We start from the raw sequence: 22,542 nt of genomic DNA, 5'->3' as shown, positions 1-22,542 counted from the left end.
ACCTCCCTCCCACCCCCAAACATGAGGCACACGGAGCACATCTGGGGCCATGCATCCTCTCTCGCTCTGGCTCCATCCTAGACAGGAAATGGTGCATATCAGATACAAGTGCTGGCTGAGCCCCACTCAGGCGTGGGTGATGCTCGAGGTCCAGACACAGACATCTCAAGATCAAGGGCTTTGTCTGCTTGACAAGCATCTGCCCCAGAGCAGAGCGGATGCGGTACTGCTATCCATCTTATCTTACAGTCCTGCTCCCAAGTTGGAGGAGACAGAAATGAGGTTCATCTTAATAACACAGAAAAATTAAAAATTTTCTCACATTCCTCAGTCCAAAGCACATAAAAGCTTTTTGACTGAGCATAAGATTTTAATAAGCATCAGCAAAAAAGGAAATTATAGCCTTTCTGCCAAAGAACACAAATTTTTCACATAAGTATTGTTCCTGATTCGCACTCCTTCGTTCACCAAAATAAAACCATAAGAAGTATTTAATAGAAAACACAGTATATTTTTCAGTCATCATCATTCAAGTGCCATCTAGTCCTTTGCTCATCACTACAACAGGACTCAAAGTGTAAATGAAGATTTATCCGCCATCCAAAAGCCAGAGCAGTGTAATTAGATCCACTGTGTCAGACAAATGCAAATTTCCAAACACATGTGAGGCCTTAAGTAATCCCACTGATGGCATGCACCTATCTGACAGGAACACATCTAACATTGGATATTGTACAGCTGTACAGCTCCCTACTACTGCACCACCCGTATTTTATGAGGGAAAAAGCATGATAAATCATGCTTAGGCCATGATATCTCCAGAGTTTGGCTCTATAGAAAAGTTATGGCAGGTAGCTGTAGCTGCTTGTTGCTTTGTGCTCCACAGGAAACATGCCCAAAACTGGAATTAGCTGCCTACAGAATAACCCCTCGATACATGTCCAAAGCCCTTTTTCTCCTCTCAAGATCGTGCACATAGCTACTGTAAAAAAAATCTAGACCTTGTAGCAAGTCTTTAATACGGACAAGCTGGAGCCTCTACTAATTTGAGTGGTTTCTTCCATTCTAAAGGGACGTTAATCGACACAACTGACGTCTAATATTTCCCTACAGAAATGCTGCAGTGACAGGATCCAGTTACATTAGCTGATCCCAGAGGATGGCCTAAATGAATCACAAGTCCATGGACAGCTAGAGCAATCTCCAAATGCTCAACTCACCCTAGGGAACTGCTCTATGATGTTTCTTCTGTATTTTAGTATCCGTGATGCTCCTAGAGAAGCAGTGCCATAAATAGCCAGCCCATAAAGATGCCCATACTTAATTGTCCCCTTCCCATACCGCACACTCTGCACTTGACTGGCCGGGCATTTTACTTCCTCACTCTCAATCCTGCTAAAAAATTACAGCTGCCTTGCTCTGCTGAGACACGTGCTGCAAAGCCCAGAGCTCCTGGAGCCAGGCCCCCAAGCATCGCCAGGCAGGCAGCCACTCACCCAGCACTGTGGGTTACACTCTGTGCAAAAGCACGTGAGGAGGCACTGAAGGAAGCCTTTCACTGGGTCACACTGCTGACCCAGCCCTTATTCACAGCAAGGGCTAGCACAGCTTCCATCAGAGCCACAGGTTTGAAGGCAGTTTTCACTGCTCTGTCTTGCTGGGTTACAAAGAGCAGCAAAGACCATTTGGGGAAGGGTAAAGAGAAAAAAAAAAATAAAAAATTGATTCTAGACATGTGAGGAAAACTTCTCATCAGTAAAAGACATTTTATGTAGTGCCTGTGGCAGCACACACGGCATGTTATTTACTGCTCCTGCTCCGTGGACATATTATACTGATGGTTCAGGCACCACCATCGGAGTGCAACTTATCACCTGGTGGCTCACAGCAGCCTACAGGAGGGATGACAGTGGCAACTCGTGACATTTGTTTAGCGTTCTGGTGACAGGTCTGCAGTAGCTACAATTAAAGACCTTAGGATTTGTTGTCAACAGCACATTTGTGCTGTGGAGACAGTAGTTATTTGTATGTAGAGGTGTGCTAACTTGTAATGAAGAAGGGGAAAAACTGTTATGGTCATATTTCACTCTTCAGATGCAGAATTAGTTAAGAAAAATATATCTGAAGAAGTTTTCTGGCAGAAAACACTCATGTGAGGCAAACAGAGCAAGCCAGGTGATGTGCTGGGGTTGTTGCACTGAGCAGCAGGGAAGAAACCCGGGGCCTGGCGCTGGGCAGCCAGATCGGTGCTCATCCATGCACCACTCCAACCCTCCTAATATGGCCTCCTTCCTCAATGCCTCCCTCAAAGAAAGGGAAAAATGAGTATTTCTGATTTTTGGTCTGAACACAGACAAAAGTACATTTTAACCAAAATTTCCAATTACGCACAAAAGAAATTACGAGTCTTCCACAGTTCTTTTCAGAAGGACTCAACTCCTGGCTCAGAGAGGAAGAAAACATTCATTAAAAAGTGAATGGAGGCAGACGCAGTGTAAGCAGCGTGGTGGGAGAAGGGGCAGAAGCCAACAAGGAGCTGGGAGGGAGAGAAGGCCATGCTTCAGAAACCACCTTCACCAAAGCAGAGCAGAATGAGAAGCTCAGTGTTTGTCACAATAAACTGAAGACTTCTACGATCCTCTGTGAAACAGGCACAGAAGTGGAGTAGAAGGGAAAGGCTCCTGCTTATCCCAATTACTACAGACTTCACAGCATTAGTCAAATTAGAACCAGAAGAGTTGTCTGGCCCGTTCCTTTGGGACCACTGCTGCATTGTTCCCCTCGTGAACGCTATTTCCCAGCACTTTGTCCGGCCCAGTTTTAAATTACCCAAGTGATGGCACTTCCACAGCTCCCCAAAGACTCTGTGCCACAGTGTAATTTATCTCAGAGGTTTCAGACGTCTTCCTTACATTTAGGATGAAATTAAGGAAATTTATGCCGCTAGTTCTCATTATCATGTCCTTGGAGCACTCTCAACCACTCTCCTCCCTGCCTGAGATTTACATGCTTCAAATACTTGTAAATAGCTGTTCTCCTCCACAGTTATTCTTTGGCCGCAGCACACAAATTTATTTTAATCTTTATAAATTAGCCCAGGCAGCCCTTTCATATATATCTTGCTCTGCTCCTGGTTCCTTTGAGATGGTCAGCAGCAGCCTAATATCTGGGAGTGCCTGCTCGCACCAAAGCTGGTTTCCAAAACAAGTTTTCAAGAGGAGCTGGACTGTTACGAAGCTTAAATCTAAAGCGATGCATACAAGCTGCCTTCCTTGTCTTTGAGGGTCTCACCATCTCTTTCTGCACACCCGATGCTTGCATGAGGACTGCTGTGCCGGCTGGCACACAAAGGAGGGCAGTGACATTTCCAGAGCTTCAACCCAAAAGTCAGGTCTCCCACTGAGAGGAGTGAAATGCACTGTAACACTCACTGCCTCTGCAGATCTGATCGCAGCAGGGGACGTGAAAAATACACTGATATGGGTTATCCTCAAAATACCTCCCACTTCACTCAGAAGGTGCCAAAACCTGTAAATTCATCCATTTGAATGCAGTTCTCAAGTAGGATTTCACACAGCACCCTCAGCTTTTACTGACACGTATCCCCACGTATCTTTTATTGACAATTTAGACATCTTAATCCTCCAGTATTTTTTTTTTCAGCTGTTAATTCTGCATCTGCTTAAAAGAAAACCGAACACCCATAACCTCACATCTAGCATGATTAATTCATTCTTTTCAAGTCCAGCCTGTTTACTGCTCTTTGTTCATTTACGCACTAGCTGTTTACAGATTCTCTCTTAATATTAGCTCTGTTATTTGCTAGAGACTCAAGTCATATTTACCATATGGTAATTGCAGAGATCACATGGACAACAAACAGTGGAAGCTGAGCTGTTACAGCAATTACAGTAAGTGGCAGCAGTCTCCAAGCTATCTGCTGCCCCACCTTCATTTCTTTTCCCCTCACCCTCTGATATTTTTCCTTACGGGCTGTACAAACCCACATGCCATTCTGATCTCTATAGCACAGAGATTTGTTCTTTGCTATGGCATTACTGCACAGGTTTATTCACCTTTTGGTCTGCATTTCACCTGCTGGTCTGTCCTGCCTAGCTCTCTGCCCCACTCTGTTCTGTCAAGGGTAGACAATTGAATTGCAGCCTAGAGCTGGTAACCCTAAATATCTGCTTTCTCCCTTCTACTTTTGCAACAGAACTACCTTCTTCCTCTGCCCCAAACAGGATCACAGCATGCCACACCTCAGAAATTTCCTGAGGGAATCCCGAAAGACCAGATTTTACAGGGTAGTTATAAGTCTAATGGAACATCTCTTTAAACCTATTTGGACACCTTGACCTCACTGAATTAATGAATTTTCCACTCACCACCTAGATGTGATTTAACATTTCCACAGAAACCCAAACAGATTACTACAACAGGCCACTGCTGTTTTCTCCAAAGAAATACATGAGGTTTTTTTTTTCATTTTCTGAAATGTTCCTGACAAGAGCATTGGGCAGGTCCCACATTTGAAAGGTATAGAGCTAAGCCATGTGTGTAACTTGATTCTTCCAGAAGATTCCAAAAATCTCAAGATTCCCTGCATGTATGCTGTCATAAAAGTGATACAAATAGATGGCATGATGGGAGCATAAAACAAAGCACCTTGTCTGAAACGGATGATCCCCCCCTCACCATTTCAAACATACTGTAGTGACAAGACCCCACTACCCAGCACTCAATTCTGAACTGAGATATTAACGAGGAACACGTAGTAACTTAGATGTACGACAGTGTCTATCAGAAGTATTTCCTAGCACAGTACATGAAGTTGTAATGTTGTTCTTCTCCAAAGTGGGAGAAGTACCACTTTCACTGTATTCAGAGCACTACTCTGGCCAGCTTCCTTCCCAGTGGTCCCCTTTTGTGCAAAGTCACCTCACTTTTGTGCGATGTGAGCACTGTCTTTCTATTCCTGTCAACCTACACACAGTTAGATGAAGGCTGGTAAGACAGAAGACAGAGAGGGTCCTTGGACCAGTTCTTCTCTGGTACAACTCAGCACAGTTCCCATGAATCCAAGAAGAGCTGCCAGAGGAGCTCTGGCATCGCTGCATACAGCATAATCCCCCAACAGGAAAGCTTAACCTACTTCCTCTCTGTAACTCACTCACATCACACCCAGCAGTTGGAGCGACCTTCCTGCTTGCTCCATGCCACTCTTCTCGCCAACCCCCTGGTTCCTGCCTTCCCCCTGTGCTGGCCCCAGGTTTGCTACAACTAGTCCTGCCAATAGGAGCAGCTGAGTCATGAGTGATGAACGCATCAGCCAAAGGCACTGAAAGGAGAGAAGGGAAGGAGAAAAACCTTTCCACAGCCCGAAGTCTCAGCAAAGAAGGTCTCTTCTCCAACATGTGTTCAGAGTCACTTTGGATCAACTTCCCGAAGCACCTCATCCTGAAAGTGCGATGACAGGAGTCACTAGTGCTAGTGACTTGCTAGTGCTTGAACAGCATATTCAGCACACACAGCCTCCCGCTGCATGGGCCATTTAAGCCACTGGGGCAGAGAGGTCAGCCTCAGCCTTGTGACCAAGGAGCACAGCCTTTTCTATTGATACTACCCTTCCATCCATTTCTGTAGAGAGAAGATTAGAACAGAGATGTGCTCTAGTTGCTTTGAAGTCCAAATCTCTTCTACGACAAGGTTAAGGCAAGAAAATGGCAGGGTACCTCACTTACTGGGAGTACGTGTGGAAAACTGGCTTGAGCAACAGCTAAGGCAAAAATTAGCAGCCTGCATTTTCCCATTACTCCACACTCAGCCCGTCCTCTGACCCCGCAGGCCAGAAAGCCTCCCCTCCTCATCATACTTCCCCAGCAGCATCCTGAACCCAGCTGCCCATGTAGTCACTGATGACAGCCTCTCCAAAAAATACAGTCACTCTTAAGGCCAAGCAAAGACTTTAAATGAATCTATTTTGCTGAGAGAACAAGATGACCAGACAATGAATAAATATAGTTTTCCAATGAATTTGAGCCCTGTATCCCAACAGGATCCCCACTCTTCAGTAATCTATCCTCTGCTTGTTGTCTTCATTCTCCACTGTCCATGCAGGTGCACATGGGATATTTCATGCCCATTCCTCTGAACCTATAAATACCCAGCACCCAGCCAAGCAAGAAGCAGTCCATTTCAACTTCAGCACTACAAGATTGGCACTCGTTAAACTGTTCCACTGCTTCATCACATCCAGTGTTGAGGCATAACCCTAGTCTCAGTTTAAGAACATCGAGTTGCAGCTTCCAGTCACAGGAGTTGTCCCACCTTTATCCCTTCAAACGAAAGATCAACATGAAAGCATTGGCCCCCACGCAGGTACGTGAAAATTACAATCATGCCACCTCTTCAGGCTCTCAGCAGCAGTAAGTAGAGGAAGTTCTTGGAGTCCTGCATGATCAACCACATTTCTCAGCCATCTTTGCACCCATGCCTCTTCCTCAGTATCTCTTGGAAAATGAGCTTTGGCTAGAAGGACAATGAACCAGGCTAAAAGAAGCTACAGGGTACCACCAGAGAGCTCCCAGACTCAGTGCTGTTTTACATAGCAAGCACTGGATATTTATTATGATGAGCACTTGTGCAATCTGTGGAATTCATAAACTGAGAAGTACTGGAAGGCTCAAAGGAAACCTAGATATGCATGTAAATACTCAAAATAGCCATAGGTTCACCAGGTGGGATGCAACTCTCCTGCTTCAGAACACATTCCAACCGCTTGCTTACCAGTTTTCATGAAACTTACTAATGTTTACATACAGCACAAGCTGGAAAGGCCATTCTTAACTGAGTGTCTGTGTCCTAACTGGCCCAAACGCTCTCTTCAACCCATCAGCCAAGTCCCTATGGGCCCATGAGACAGACAGAAGGCCACACACAGGATAAATAGAGGATTGGATGTGTGAGGGATGCTGTTAGAAGCCTGGGGAAGGCACAGAGTTGTTATGTGATGTGGATGCCACATCCCTGGAGGAGTTCAAGGCCAGGCACTCTGAGTGCAAAGTGTCCATGCCCATAGCAAGGTGGTCTTCAGGGTCCCTTCCAACCCAAACCACTTTTGATTCTGTGATCTGGGACAATGACTGGAGTATCATGAACAATTCCATATACTTAAGTAGGAAAAGCAGAGAGAAAGGGCCAGAGCTGAGGAAAAAAAGAGCTGGCTGTGACTCACTGGGGTGTATGAGGCAGCAAGGAGAAGATCTAAGCAAGCAACAGGCAGGCTGGCAGCCATTTGGCTGATAGAAGTGCACCAAGTGCAGCTGAGCATCTTCTCACCTTCAGTCTCCTGGAGTGATTCCCCAGAGGGGAGGCAGCTCTGTCATGCTCTGAAGGTGAAGCTGTGCCTTCTGCCTGGTATAAGAGCATATTGCAGCCAATGGGTAAAACTGCCTACCTACTTGAAAGCAAACCCCAACGCTGCCAGAAGGGACAGGCTTATTTTTAGCTGGGACAGCAGCAGGGTCACTGCTGGTGCTGCATTTCCCCATGGAAGCCAGGGTTTCATGAAGTGCGCTGTGTGCACAGGGTCACTGCAGGGGAAACATCTGTCAGGTCAGGTTTGGGGAGATAGATTATTTGAGTTAGGGAAGAGGAAACATTTATTAGAAGAAGTGAACCTGAAACTACTCTGTAAGGTTAAAATGGAAGCAAAAAAATGATGCTTGAAGAGTCAGAGCAGGTGGTAATTTAAGTGAAGGCAACTTCTCCTGCACCCTTTTCCAGGGTGCTCAGGTAGGAGAATTCTCCATCACCTCTAACACCAGATGCATTCCCTATGCTTATCTCGCATACTACACATTCTGAAAGGCCCTTTCCTGTCTGGGACATGCAGCAGCATACCATCATTCCTCATTGGGATCTTTCACAAATGAAAAGCTCATGCAGAGAGATCCAGCTTGCATTGTACCTTCAAGGCAGCAACACTGGGACCTCCATCTCACTCCAATCCTTGGGTCCACATACCAGGGCCCTCAGTTAGCTCTGAGGCAGGCAGCTCCCCCAGGCTCTCAGGCCATATTGTCTTATCAATCGTAGCACATTCCGTGAGCACAGGGCAGCAGACAACCAGCCCACTGCTGCCTCATGAGGAGGAAGGGTGAGTCCTCCCCCACAAGTGGGTTTTGTGGGTGCAAACCTAATAAAACAAGTAGTGTTGCTCACATTTGTACTGCCAGGGATTACAGTCTGGAGGCTTCAACGTGGTGAGATCGTTGCTGATGAAGTGCTGAGCACTAGTGCAAAGCTTTCAAGGGACTTGAAAGAATTGAAAGCAGAGGGGAAGTTATTATTTTATTCTCTTCTTGAAGAGGTCCATTTGGCATGTTGCATCTGAGAAATAGCTTGGCCTGCACTCCTTGTATTTGATGTTATTTTTCAATCTAGATCAACCCCTGTACATGTTCTTGGGAAGATTTTATATTAAAAATTCCTTTGTCTTTTTTTTTTCCCTGTGTCTCTTAATAGCTTATCAAGTACTTTGCAGATCACATCACTCTTAGGTCCTGTGCAACTGATTTGCATTCAGGACTATCCATCTCATCAAGAGTAGACTTCAAGGCTGAACCCACTCCAAGCCTTTACTGCTTCAGGCAATACAGACAGCAGCTTTACAGGTAGAAACAGGGCTTCTTAAGCCAAGCTGAACATTTTCCATGTCCAGTCACCTGCTCCCACCTGCACTATTTCTTGCCTTTTTGTTGGCCTAACAGTCTGCATGGCTATGCCATGAATAATGACCAGGAACTGATCGGGCAGTAAAGGAAGCTGAATGCAACACCTGCTCACACACTGCTGTGCCCATTGCCTGTAGGGGATGGAACAGGAGCAGGAACAAGCAGATGGGAAGGCTGTAGAAATCAAGATAAAAATGACAAACAGCAGGGGCATCAGCTGTACAGGCAGGGACAGGTCTCCCCCTTCAGCATCTGCTGGACCACTTATCAGGCTTGTCCTGCTACATAAAGGCCTTCCACATCCATCTTTTTCAGCCAACATGCACATCCAAGGGTCACCACATAAACTCAATCAAAATCATGCAAGATGATGGAGGTGAACTTTCAACTCAGCATAAAGTATTACTTCTCACCTAGAAACAGACACATCAAGGTGGAAAACCAAGACACCTAGGCCTTAGGGCCCCTCAGACAAATGCTCCTGATAGCAAACTGCAGAGAAGGAAGGACAGTGGCTTCTCCAAACAGGACATCACCACTTGGGCAACACCTGTGGGTATGGGGAGCTGTGGCAGGGGGCACCCAGAGCCCAGGGGTAGGTTTTAGAGACTGCCTAGATTTTAGAGGTTTTAGAGACTGGCAATAGATTCCCTGATTGCTCCCTCAAGGGGAGCAAGGGCACATCCAGACAGCAGAACAGGATGTGAACACATGCTAGCCCTAGTGTTGCCCCTACTCTGGCCCTGGGAAGTAAACTGGTTTCCACCAGTGTGCCAGCATACAAACACACTGGCACCCTGCATCATCAGCACCAGAGGCCCACGTTCACTCCTGCACGTGTCACCTTCAACACAACCTCGCCTGTGAGATCTAAGTTCCCTCTCACACATACATCCTGCATCCCTACCATCTCTTTTGATAAAAACCCTCTTCTGCTTTGCTGCTGGATACTGCTGCTGTTTACTTTGAGACAGCCTCCAAGTACCAGGGTAGGAGAGGGTGATGATGAAAGCAGCGGCAATGCGGTCTTGTATGCTATAGTTTCTAAAGCTCTTTGACACGTCCCTGGTTGCAAAACATGCCCAGCAGCACAGGATATTTAGTATTTCTGATTGCTCTTGACCTGGCTGTCTCTGCTGCTGTCCTGAGTTAGGAGGCTTAGGTAAAAAGACAGCAGAGTATGCGAAAGAAGCAAATAGAGCAAGTCCAGCTTTGCAGCCCTGAAATAATCTGCTAGTGAAAGGAAATGCTGAATGGAAACAGAGGCTTCTTCCTAAATCTGAGTACTCTGGAAAAGCTCCCTGTTTTATTCTGATGGAAAATCCTCATTGGAGCGTTTAGTTAGAAAACAAGCTATAATAAAGGAAATGTTAAGAGCCCTAAGCTCCCCTCTCTGCCATGATGTCAACTGTCAGGGACATCAGTGACAGCTCAGCTGTGTGATCAAAGACTCCAGCAAGCGGATTTAGAGACGAAATTGCCAGAAAATTGAGATTCGAAGGAGCCCAAGGCCTCAATGGTCACCTGTTTATAAATGCTTCTTATGGGTGAACTAATTACTCTATGATGCTATATCACAGGGCAACACTACCTGGATCTCTTCATTGCATCACTGGAAGATGGAAGTGGAGATGGTGGTACTTTGAGCCTAGCCTGACATCACTGCTGCTTGATGCCTTGTTATTGCTGCAAAATCCTGAGTTTAGGAAGTCATCATGCTCAGCTTTTTGTATATATGTGCTGATCACCACCCAGAGCTTCCAGTTTCAAGCGCTAAGGCAAAGAAAACAGAGGGGAAGGAGGGAAGCCAGCTCCCACCTATGCCTTGCCTCTTCCACAGCAGCGTCTTCACACTGCTGCAGGCTCATGGTGGTTCCCAGACTCCATCCTGGAGGTACTTAGGGACAACAAGCTCACCTACTTCTGCAAATCCCATGTCACTGACCTCAGCAAATGTCAGACCACGAACTCAGCAGCACGGACTGCTTTAGTTGTGCCCCAAGAGCAGCTTGGGATCTTGTGTGTCTCTTAGTGCACAGAGCTCCTCAGGACAGAGCCTAGCTTTTATTAGACATCTGTACAGCACACAGAAGCATGGGTTCCCAACTGGGCTGATGCCTCTAGGAGTTACTGTTATCAAACATTAAATGAACAATAGCGCTAATCCGTGCCACAACACCTAAGCACAGTGGGTGATGGCAGACAGGGTATCACAGCCATCAATTTCCTGGCTACAGAGATTCTTTTTCCATATCAAGAAATTTTTTGTCTGTGTAATCTAATTTCCTTGTTTGATTTTTTTTTTTTATTACAGAATTAGATATTACTGCCTGATTAAAAAAAAAAAAAAGGTACCTGGCAGACAACCAAAGCCATCTTTTTAACTGTTGAAGCACATAAAAGGCATCAGAAACACAACAACAACAAAGAACAAGGAACTATTTGTCAACACTGTTTGGTCATTGGGGAAGCTTAGGGGAGGAGAGGGATGCTGTTTGTTTAAAACAAGCAAACAAAACCCTGACAGACAGGCCATTTATCTGTACAGTACTTTAAGATATTGTGGAGAGAATACATCTTAACTTGGTTTCTATCAGAAAATGCTGACACACTCAGTTATGGCTCTCCCCATCCCTAAGAATGGATGATACTATGGCAGAAGGGACCCTCTGAGACCAAGGGAAGTGCTGGGTCAGGTGTGATGTGGCATTAGGTCAGCACAGGCTTCAGCAATGCCCTCTGCAGCCCTATACAGAGTGCAGAGCTACTCCTGCACTGACCTGGTGATGGGAAGGGCTGTCCCCATCTGGCTGCCACACCTGGAATGTTATCCCTGCTGGAATCCCACAGCTGGCCCCTCTGGCGGTGGTTTGTTGAGGAAGGAGCAACTTCTCTGCAAGGGACACATGCTATGGGATGGCTCCACATCTGCCTCCCCTTCCACATTCTGTCATCCAGTAGCCATAGCAAACTTTTCCTCACCAATATAGGCTGGAAAATACCATTAGCTACTTTGTACAAACAAAAGTAGCTGGGGAAAAGGGTTGGGGGAAACGGGATACCCTGTGCCCAGCAGCATGCCACAGTCTCGCCACAGAGGCTGGGAGCCCACCTGCACTTCCACTGTGCCCACACAGGATTCCGCAGCGGGAACATCACAGTATCATACCTTCCACATTCTGGAACCACTGGTTTACCAGAATAGAAGTCGCATTTAGCTTGGGAAAAAAGCCAGGCAGCTCAACTGCACCTATTACCTAGGGCTATGCACGTCCATTCCTCCTGCCCCCACCCCAGCTGGCATTGCACCCTCTGTTCACAGCAGGAGGGTGGCTCAGGTGGCCGCCATCACACTGAGCACCAGCAGCAGAACCAAGGGCCCCCGCGTTTCTCCTGCTCTGCCCCAGTCAGCCCTTGGCAGCAGCAGGACGTGCTCCTTTCCAGTATCACTACTCCCACTCAGGAAACAAGTCTCATTCCAGCTGACCACAGAAGCACCAAACGCAAATCACTTTCCTAGCTAAACCATCATCAGGGCACACAGCTGCCTGCAAAAGCAATAGATGGAGCAGCACTGGGGACTCCCTAGGAATGTCTGCCCATGTGGGAGCAATGGCTCTTCCCACTGCACCAAAACAAAGTGCTTTCAAGGCCCATGTGTCCCAGCAGCTTCATGCTACCAGGGAGAGCGGGTGAGCACTGTGGGCAGGATGGGGCTGCCAGCTAGGATCTCCATCCTCCAGTTCTCCAAAGATAGGCAACAACTCAAGTAAAATCACCCTCTTGCTCTAAAGAAATTAATATACATATATGCACATAGAGAGGAGGATGGATATATGGCGCACACGTTCTTCCAGTGTCTCCCCTTGGATTTGAAGTATATTTCTCAGGTGAAGTCCCCAAAATGAGCTCAGGAATGCATGAAGGAGCTAAGAATGCCAACTACTTCTCTACATTTCCACTCAAGAGAGGAGGAAAATGGCTATATCCTAGCATTTTAATATAATTAAAACCAAAACCACTTGCAATGGTTTCATCTTCCACTTAGGGCAATACTTCAGACACAGGTGAGAACAATAAAGCTTAAAGAGAGGCTGGGCAGGAGAAAGAGCAAGAAATCACCCGCCATCCAGGCCAGTTTGCGTGCATGTGTGTGTGCGAGCCGGGGGCTGCGGGAGCCCCGCAGGCGGCCCCGTGCCCTATTTAGGGCAGCGCCTGGCGCAGCAGCTATATTTGACACCGGGGGTAAACAAGCGGCACCGGCGGACAGAGAGCGACAGCTGCCCGGGACGGCAGCCCCGGTGCTCCCGGTGTGCGGCAGGGATGGCCCAATATCCAACCCCGGCAGAAATAATAATAATAATAATAAAGAAGGGGGGGAAATGAAAACGAGGACAAAAAAATCCAAAGGAAATAAATTTATAGCACTGCATGAGAGGCGCAGCTCCAGGCAGAGCCCCCCCACCCGGCTGCCGGCATCCCTGCGGGAAGGATCCCGGCCGCGGCTCCCGCTGTGCCCCGCCGCTCCCCGGCCCCCCCGGCACGAAGGCTGCAGCGGCCGCCGCGGGCACGGCGCTCCCCCACCCCGCACACGCGGCGTCGCCGCCCCCCCTCCCCGGAGGGAGCCCGCAGAGGGTCCCCGAGCCCCCGCCCCGGACCTCTCGGCGGCGGGGCGCTCGGCCGCCAGCCTCCCCTTCCCAGGGGAGCATCGCTTACTTACCCCTTCTGGCGGCTTTCCTGAGTTTTTGGGAGGTGGGGGGGCTCCGCTGGGATAAATCCTTCCGGTTCCTAACGGAGCTCACTGCATCTCGTGGGTACCACCGCCGTGCGTGTGTGCGGGGCTGCTCCTCCGCATGTCAGTCCAAGTTGCCGTGCTCGCTACGGAACCTGGGCTCTCTTGTGCAGCTGTCAGGGTGAGCGGGGAGGTGCATCTGGAAAAGGGGTGGGGGGACGGGAAACGTCGGTAAATCCACCAGCCTCGGTCTTCAGCTCCGGGCACGGCGAGGGAAGGGGGAGGAGGATGGAGATGGACGGGGGTCGACGAGGGAGGGGAGAAAATGGGCTGTACCCCAGATGGCAACGAACGTGCCGGGCTTCCCCAGCGCGTCCAGGCTCCCCGCACCGCGCAGCAGAGCGGAGCTCAGCCCGATTGCCGCGAGACGCCGGGGTTTGCACAACTGCAGCAAGAAGCCAAATCAAAAAGCCAATCTGCGAGCCTCCGAACTCCACGTCACCCTATCAGCTGGGAGCGAGAGCTGCAACAGAATTACAAGCCGTGCATATTTATTCTCCTGAACCCGGGGGGGGATTTTCGGATTGTTTGAAGAGAGCCACAATGAAACCAGAGCAAACCCTTCACAAAACAAACAGAGGCAGAGCAGCTGTCTTGCATGTAATGCACACACGGACCTCTGCGCTCTCTGTGGGTTATGGATGGATGGGAACGTGCACTCATCCTCTGAGAGTACTGACTTTGTGCATCTCAAGCAGGGGAGGGGATGCACACGGTGGCAAAGCCTCACAGCAGAAGCTATTGATTGCACATCTGAAATTTAAGGGATCTGCCACAGATTAAATATAGGCAATATAATTACACAGGCAGCCTCAGTCCTGGTAACCACCCGAAGCCACATGCTTTGGTTTGTGCTTGCAGAAACCATCCAATCATTTCTTTCATCCAAAGTCAAATAGCAACTTGTGAGACAGCAAGTCATCCCAAGGCAAAAATACACATTGCCTCCAAAGTTGCTATTTGACTTGGGCAGGAGATGGCCAGGGGTTGGTTTCCATGACCATGGAGCAGGACTGCAGCTCTGTCTCATACCACACACAGTGACCTTTGCACATGGCTTGTCTCCTGTTGCCATTCCTTCTTTTTTTGTCTGTTGCTACCACAGACACGAGTTTCCAGCCATTTTACCTACTGCTGTGACTTTTCACTAATGTAAAGAACCACAAAAGGTGCTGTAAGGCAATGTTTCCTGGCACAGCTGCGTACCAGGGATGGTCGATTCCATCCCTCAGAAACGAGCCAGCAGGTCACAGCATCCCTGAACACCAGCTGCTCCATCCTGGTGGTTGACCCATAGGGCAGCCCTGACCCCACCACCATAGGATGGAAGGATCCAGAAACCTGCAGGAGCAGTTAGTTATGGTCTGGAACCTACTGTTGTTAATTAGAAACAGAGGAGCAGCTGGAGGAGGACTCAGTCACTGCCAGGTGTGGTGAATGAGCATGAGGCAGCAGCAGAGAACAGCCCATGGGGCCCAGCCTCAGTCCTGCATCTCCTTTTGTCTCCCAGTCACCCAAAAAAGACAGGCCAGGTGGGGGACGTGGGGACACACAAGTCAGACAACAAGCTGAGATCTAGCCAGGCCAACCATGCCCAAGCTGGGGATGCCAGCCTAAGAGCATCAGTCTCTCAGTGCTCTCCAATGCTTAGTAAGGGACAAGGTTCCTGCTGGCATGGGGGGAACTCTCTGATGCAGGCCCCAAGCAAGTGCAGGAGGCACCAAGGAGTGGGGGTACAAATGGCACATCAGTGGGTGCACACCCTCATGCAGTGCACAGGATGGCAGCTGACGGGAACTTCAGACAGACAGAACTCTATTGGATGCAGGTGTTTCATTTCACATCAGTTCCTCAGCCCATTACATAAAATCACACCTAACATGTTTAAGAGACACTCTTGGGCATCTCCCTCTTTCCTCCTGTTCCATATGGACCTGGTCTTGCATTGCTCAGTTCGGGTAGAAAATGTTCATAACAACAGGGAGTATGTGAAAGTTTTTGTCTCCTTAGTATTGGAAGTGTGTTTGCAAAGTACTAACTTGGAGTGAAAGCATACAAACACTTCATTTGTTAACACTAATAATGATAAATCTCTCTTGTTTATGTTACCTTTAGCAAATCACAGAGATTTCAAACTACCAGACCGCTTGCTACTGACCCACTAAGCAAACCTGGATCTCAGTTTTAATGAATACCAAGATCACACGATGTTCTGAGTGTTACCTAACCTAAACCAAAACTACCAAAAGACTGCCAAATACTCATATACTTACCAAACAGATGACTTCTTTCAGAAAAGCTTTTCTCACTCTCTGTGAGTGGCAAGCATAATTAATAATTACAAAGCAAAAAAGTATATATGAGAAGCGTAAAGCAAAAACTGTTCCCCTCCAGACTCCTCCAAGATCACCTGAAACCTGAGAGGCAAGATCTCTTGTGAATCAGAAAGGCCTCTTGAGCTCTTGAGATTTGGGTCAGGACAAGAAAAATAGATTTCATTCTCCTTTCTTTACCTTGCTCACCTAAGAGGAGAGTTCCAACAACCTATGGCTTCAGTCTTCTGCTGGCAGCCATGCTGGTAGCAGAGACACTGCCAGTGCAGCACACCTGAAAGCAGCACAGCTGATACAGGCAACCTGTGGAGCAGGCATCAACTTGCTCTGCCAGTGCACAGTACAGCCCAAAAAAACATGCCAGTGTAATATACATTGTGGAAGAAATTCTGGGAGCAGGTTAACTGAATCAGAAGGGATCTATGTCTACTCCTTCACTCTCTAAGTATGCACTTAACATGCACAGGTAAGAATTCCACACAGTTTCTATCCAAAATTTAGACTGATATGGCTGTATTACTACTATATTACAGCAGAAATCACAAGCTGCAGGCTTCTCTTCTTGGAAAATTCCTAGCTGAGCAAGTGCAGGGAAATGGCTCCCACCATCTTGCTGTTCTCCTCTGATCTTTCAGCTCATGGTCTACTAAGCCAAGGACAGACACAAACATAATCTACGTCTACTCGTGCTGTTCCACCGACTGCTCCTGACCCACAGTTTGTATCCAAGGGCCTAGCACAGCTCCCTTTTCTCATCTGAGGTTTGATCTTGGTGCAACTGGGTTGTATCATATTATTTTTTCATAGCTTTGCTTTTCCTACTTTATCAGCTTTCATCAGGTGCCTGCTTAGGTTAATGTCAGAAGCGATGGGATAATGTCACATTATGACATTTATTGGTATGATGCATCTCCGGAGCCTTGAAATGAAGTTCCAGATCTAAGAAAAAAATACTTTCTAGGGGAAAAGAGGAAAGGAATTACTACATTAGAGGCAGCTCCAAGGCTACCTGTGATTACAGAGGAAATGAACCCAGTTTAACACGAAGCTTTGTGCTTAATTTTCTTTTCACAAAAAAAGCCTACTTTGCAAACATGACTGGAGCTCTGAAAGCCAAGCTGGGCTTCATGCACACATCCTTACCAGCAAACAAGATCCCATCAGACAAGCCATGGGATATCAGTGACAGCCCATGGGCCTTCATAGTACTGCCCATGAGCAGAGAGCAGTTTCTACACAGGACTTAGCGAATCGCTGTCTGCCACAGATGCACAAAAAAGGATGAAACATTGCTTGTTCTTTGTTTAGCATTTGTGTGCTGAACAGGGAGGAGTGAAACAAATTTGATCTCTGATTTGCAGACATGATTTTAACAGGTAGGAATTGATGAGATCTTCCCATCAATACTTAGAACTGACCCCAGACTAAGCCTTCTGGGAAGTTCTAAGTCCATCTCAGGATGAGTATTTGTGCGAATATCTTCACAACAGCAACTGAGTACAGCACAGAGACAAGCCCAACTGTAGGCTACTGATACTACAAATGTATCTCGGCCTGTGCTTGCCAAAGGTATTCTTTGTACATGAACAAGGACCTAAAGGATAAACGTAATCCTTCAGACATCGTGTACAACAACGAAGTCAAATATAAATTTTTTTTAAAAAAGGAAAAAAGTACATATAGTAGCTAATCACTGTGTGTCCAGAGCATCTTAACTGCTGATAACTTTTGATGAAAAGTAAGGAGAGTAAGGGTAGACCTCAAAGCTGGGCTTTGATTATGGTGGAATCCAGGACACATGTCGATTCTAAAATTCTCCATGTTAGTATCAGTAAGTGGATATCTGCAGTAGAATGTATCTGCTCAGGAGGAACACTCTTGAACCAGACCTAGCAAGATAGTACAACCCAGGCAGTAAACAGGCATTCACACAACAGGGTTTTTCTCCAGCATTTTAATTGCTAACCGGGGCTGGTGTTCCAAGATTGAAAAGCTCTGAGACTTTCCTTCTTTGTAGGCATCCTACAGCAACAGCACAACACCAATCCTGTTATAAACTAGTGTATATATTTTGGAGGGTTTTCGATAGCATAAGATTTTTCCAGGAAGGATCAAGAGGACTCTTGCTTACAGCATCAGGGACCATGCCTAACAAGCACAAGCAGATCCAGAGGCCTCTTCCAACTGCAGTGACTAATAATTAGCAGCCAGCACCCACACAGCTGGAAAAACACCCCTTTTCTTAGATAGAGAAGAAATACACAAGGCTCTGATTATTGAAGTGGCTTGGACCTGCTCCTCTTCACACTCTCACCAAGGAACAAGAAACCTCACATCAGATGAAGCTGGGCATGACAAATGACAGCAGCTGATATAATCACAGAAAAAAGCCTACAAGCACACCAGAACGTTCTGATGATTCTCATATATGTCTCACAGAGCTCTAGAAGAGGAGTTGGTTCCCAAAACTTGTCAATTATTTTTTTTAGCAGCTTTCCAAAATCATTTCAGATTCCAAAAGTCAATGGGAAAAGCTCATACTTCATTGATGTCAAAACCCAAGAGAGACAAAATCAGTGGTACTTCCACTCTGGTTTCCCTGTTAAATATTTGCACCAAGATTTCTTCTGCTTCCTGCATGCTGGCTAGCAAGAAAAGAAAAATCCACATTTCTAAAACTAAGCCAGCTGTTTGTGGGGATGAGGACTCACAGCCACCCTATAGCAGCAGCTGGTGCTTCACCATGTGCTGTGCACAGCCTCTCTCAAACTCTTCCCCTTCACCTCTCCCTTCACTTTGGAGAAGCTACTACCTAGACAGTGCACTTACTAACTGCTTTTGCTAATGAAAAATGGTCGGGGTTATATTATATGCAGGTAGAACACAGGTAATGGAATAGATAGCAGGCTCGAGAGTGGGGGTTGCCTAGGGCCTGCATCCAAGGCTTCATATTGTGGTTTGCTGCTGCTTTGAGGTGCGAGGTGCTGGAGCTGAAGGCCCCAGATCTCAGGGGATACTACCAGATCACACAACACAGACCTTGATAGCATAGTCCAGTGGGGATAACTATAAATGCTGAATAAAGATAGAATAAGATTTTACTATTCCCTTAAGGTGAATGCAATAATTTTCTTAGCAAAACAGCTGAGACATACTAAAAACATCTCCTATGCAATAGTGTCTCTTCCTTTAAAAATCTGGGACGAAGTGAGGAGCGCCAGATTGTCTCTTCCCCTTGAGCAGTTAGAAGGAAGCCATGCTTCCCTCCAGGAGACTCCAATCCCGGTTTGCAAAACTCCAGGGAAAAAAGACCTTTAATGTAAATTAATGTCAGCTGTTCTTGCAAGCTAATAGTTTAATTAAAGGAGTGAAAGCCTTGCATGGGGAGACATTGGAGAGGTGCATCACTCTGGGATATCCGTGGCCTTTCCCCAGGTAGCACAAGGGGATGAGTGTTCCTGGCCTAGCTAAGCCCATGAGGCCCTGCTCCCCCCTCAGTGCTGAGGAGAGAGGTCTTACAACAGGGCTGGGCCATGCTTCTGACACATGTCCTGGTTCTGGATGAAGTGGGTGACCCTGAATACAACACTGGAAAACCCTTAAAGCATTGATTTACTCACGCTCGGTCTCTGCCCAGACACTCAGCCCTGCCTTTTCCCACACATCACCTCCCGCCATGCTGTGGGGAGAGCTTCAGCCCTGCTCTCGGTCAGCACATCTGTCATGCTGCAGGTCTGGAGCAGCTCTGCCTCCTCACAACAATCTGTGCCCTGAGACATGCAGGAAGAGACCTGCAGCAAGGTATTTCTCATCGCTCAAGGCAGCTGCAAGGGCTAATTGCTTGACACTTGGCCGCAATGCCCTCTGGAGGATCAAGGTGTGGCTCAGAACACCCATTATGTGGCTCATTACCAAATTTAGTATTTACTAGACAAGAGAAATAGCCTGCCTGCTTACTATTACATTGCTCACAGCACAGGAGCAGCAGGGCCCTCAGCCTGGACCTGCCATGAACCCCTCTGTGTTCCCTCTCCAGCTGCTGTCCCTACTGATGCCCTGTTGCTGGTTCTAATAGCATCCAGCAATGGGCCGAGCCCTTACTTAATCAACATGCTTATGCATCTTTCTTGTTACTGAGAAGGAAAGGAGAGGCTGGTTCCATGGGAGACAGGCAAAACACTGCCACCTGGGGACTAGGCAAAAGACCAAGGATCCTGTTTCCTCCTCTGGCTGGTGGGGCATCATCCCCTCTGCATCTCCCTTTAGCTCAACATGTCTCCAGAATGCTGCACTCAAAAACCTGGTGGGTCCTGAGCCTTTGGCTGAGTCGCTGCCACACCCACGTGGGATCCCAGGAGAGGTAAAGGAAATGGCCTTCCCCTCCATGTGCATTATTGGCTTTAATCACCCAGGCATGCAGGGAAAAAAAGCACACAGTATAGCCATGAAGGGAACCTCATTTCATCATGCCTTTGGAAAGACAGAAACCTGGGAACACACTCCATCTATCCTCTACATAGACATGTTTTCGTCCCCATTTCTTCATCAGTGGTTTCATGGTTTACTGCCTTCATGAGATAGAGCTGCAACTGCAGCTCCTTTGTTGAACTTCTTTGGTGGATGTATTGAGACCTTAAGACCATTGCCAGCATGAGCTTAAGGAACGCGTGTTCAAACAAGGGAAAAAAAAAGAAGATAGATATTATTGGAAAGAGCAAAGCCTCAATGAGTCCCATCACTTCCCCCAGCTGCTGCTGTGTCTAATCATCTTCATAGTGTATCAGGAAGTATGAAATCACCGATTAATTTTATGACTGCGATTTTCATCACAGAAGTTGGAGACAAAATATTCCTCTCTTCATAGCAGCTGCAGATTCCCTCTCATTTCCCCCTTACCCCACATACTGCTGGGGAAACCAGTGATACAAAACATTGCAAACCAGGTCACCTCTTCTCTTTGATGAAAATGCGCAGACAAGCTCCAGTTCTTGCTACAGAAATCCCTCAGGGCACTGAGATATGCTGAGCATGGGAAGTTACCTTCACAGATTTCCCAACAGCAGATAGTGAATAAATAAGCCACGCACACTTCTTCCAGTGCTCTGCTGCCTGGGAAAGGCTCCTACACCTCTCAGAGTGGTGAGGGCAGGCTCTGAGCCAGGATTCCATCCAGACACTTGTGTCCAGCAGCTACAGCTGTCTGAGTATTGCACTGTCTTTGGCCAAGACAAAGATCTCCACATGTTGTAGGACTCGTTCAGAAAATGCACACTGCTGAACTATGGGTGACCTTCTCTGGTTGCTACAGAACTTGAGGTCAATCCCTCCTCACAGCCATCCACACCCACCAGCTCAGGTCCTCTGCCTTGCTTTTAGAGAGGTGAGCATAACAAAGTCCTGATCAGCCCAACATTGCTACAGCACACAGGTGGAAGACAGAGCTTCCCATCACTTTAGCAAAGTACAGCAGATGATGAGATAAAGCCTGACTCTGAATATGGACTCTGGACAGAGCATCATAACTACCAATCCTCTACAGAGTCTATCAGCAGACCTCCAATGACAACAGCTGAGTTGACATATTCTGCTAAAAAACAAGATCACAACAAACAGGGCATTGACTTGGTCCTGACCTCAAACTAAACTGGAGCTGGTTGCAGTCCCAATAGCAGTGGCTCAGCCTCTCAAAGAGAAGAGAGCAAAGTGCCCAGAGACCTCCTAGTATGGACCTTCTCCTTCATCTACCAGACACACAAGGTCATTGGCCATCCTGTCTCTACACTCTGCTTGTTTATTATTCATTTAAAGAGGTGTAAAGTGGATTACTTGGGCAGCAACAATTCTCCAGCTTCTGTGGCACTGGATGGAGCTAGCAGCATGGCTACGTGCAGATGCACACACTGCTTGGCTTCCACCAGTGGCTTCCAAGCTGGGCTGAGCAGGTCAGAGAACTTGGATAGAGACAAACCCTTTAGTTAGAATACAAAACTAAACCAAAGTGTTATGGGCTAAGATGAAAGGAAAAGTACTCCAAGGCCATGAAGCATTAGTTTCCCTTTTTTGGTGTGGTTTTTCTTTCCCCCTTGCTTTAATGTGATGGATCATCTGATAATGACAGGCAACCGCTCTGACTGACATGTACATTCACGATAAAGGAGAAAGGAAATTGGATCTGAGGCTCCATACTATATTTTAGTGAGTTCTGGAGCCACCAGAAAGGGCTGCTTGGTCAGATTGCTAATGCCATCACATTCCCTGCAGCCACAGACATGCAGTTGTGTGTTCAATTTCCTGCCATCGCTCGCTGTGTCTACCGTGCAGCCAAAGAGCAGGAGTGTGAAGTGTATCTGATCTAGAGACGTACATGACTGAGGCACAAGCTCTGGCTACAGTAGGAAATTGAACTATTGATGAAAACTATTTTCAACAGGGAGCCTCCTCCTCTCCTCCCTGCATACCCTAATCTGTTGTTATCCAGGGCTTGAGCTTATACCTATTGTCACTTTCACCAACAAATCAGTGAATTGCTTTAATAGTTGCTTTTTTAGCTCAGCCCCTCTCTGCTGAGACGAAAGATCTCCCAAAGGGCATTGGGGCATTTCCTCCCTCCCATCCTCCACCTCTAGTTGCTCTGTGCCATCATGGAGTTAACACACTGAGCAACAACCTTGCTTCCCTT

General features: G+C 47.2%; 1 protein-coding gene across 7 annotated transcripts in view; it reads right to left on the bottom strand.

The window, feature by feature from the left end:
* Positions 1–13,916, bottom strand: part of SLC8A3 (solute carrier family 8 member A3) — a 100,314-nt gene extending 86,398 nt beyond the window's left edge. For all 7 annotated transcript variants that reach the window (XM_090141113.1, XM_090141115.1, XM_090141114.1 and 4 more), the window contains exons 1-2: positions 13,807–13,916; positions 13,459–13,669 (exon numbers count right to left, since the gene is read on the bottom strand). The gene's annotated coding sequence lies outside the window, so the exon portion shown is untranslated. The remainder of the gene's footprint in view (positions 1–13,458; positions 13,670–13,806) is intronic.
* Between the last annotated feature and the right edge of the window lie 8,626 nt (positions 13,917–22,542).

This window comes from Phasianus colchicus, chromosome 5 (assembly GCF_987193195.1).
Source record: "Phasianus colchicus chromosome 5, bPhaCol1.hap1.1, whole genome shotgun sequence".
NCBI lineage: Eukaryota > Metazoa > Chordata > Aves > Galliformes > Phasianidae > Phasianus > Phasianus colchicus.
This window is presented reverse-complemented; position numbering and strand designations above follow the sequence as displayed.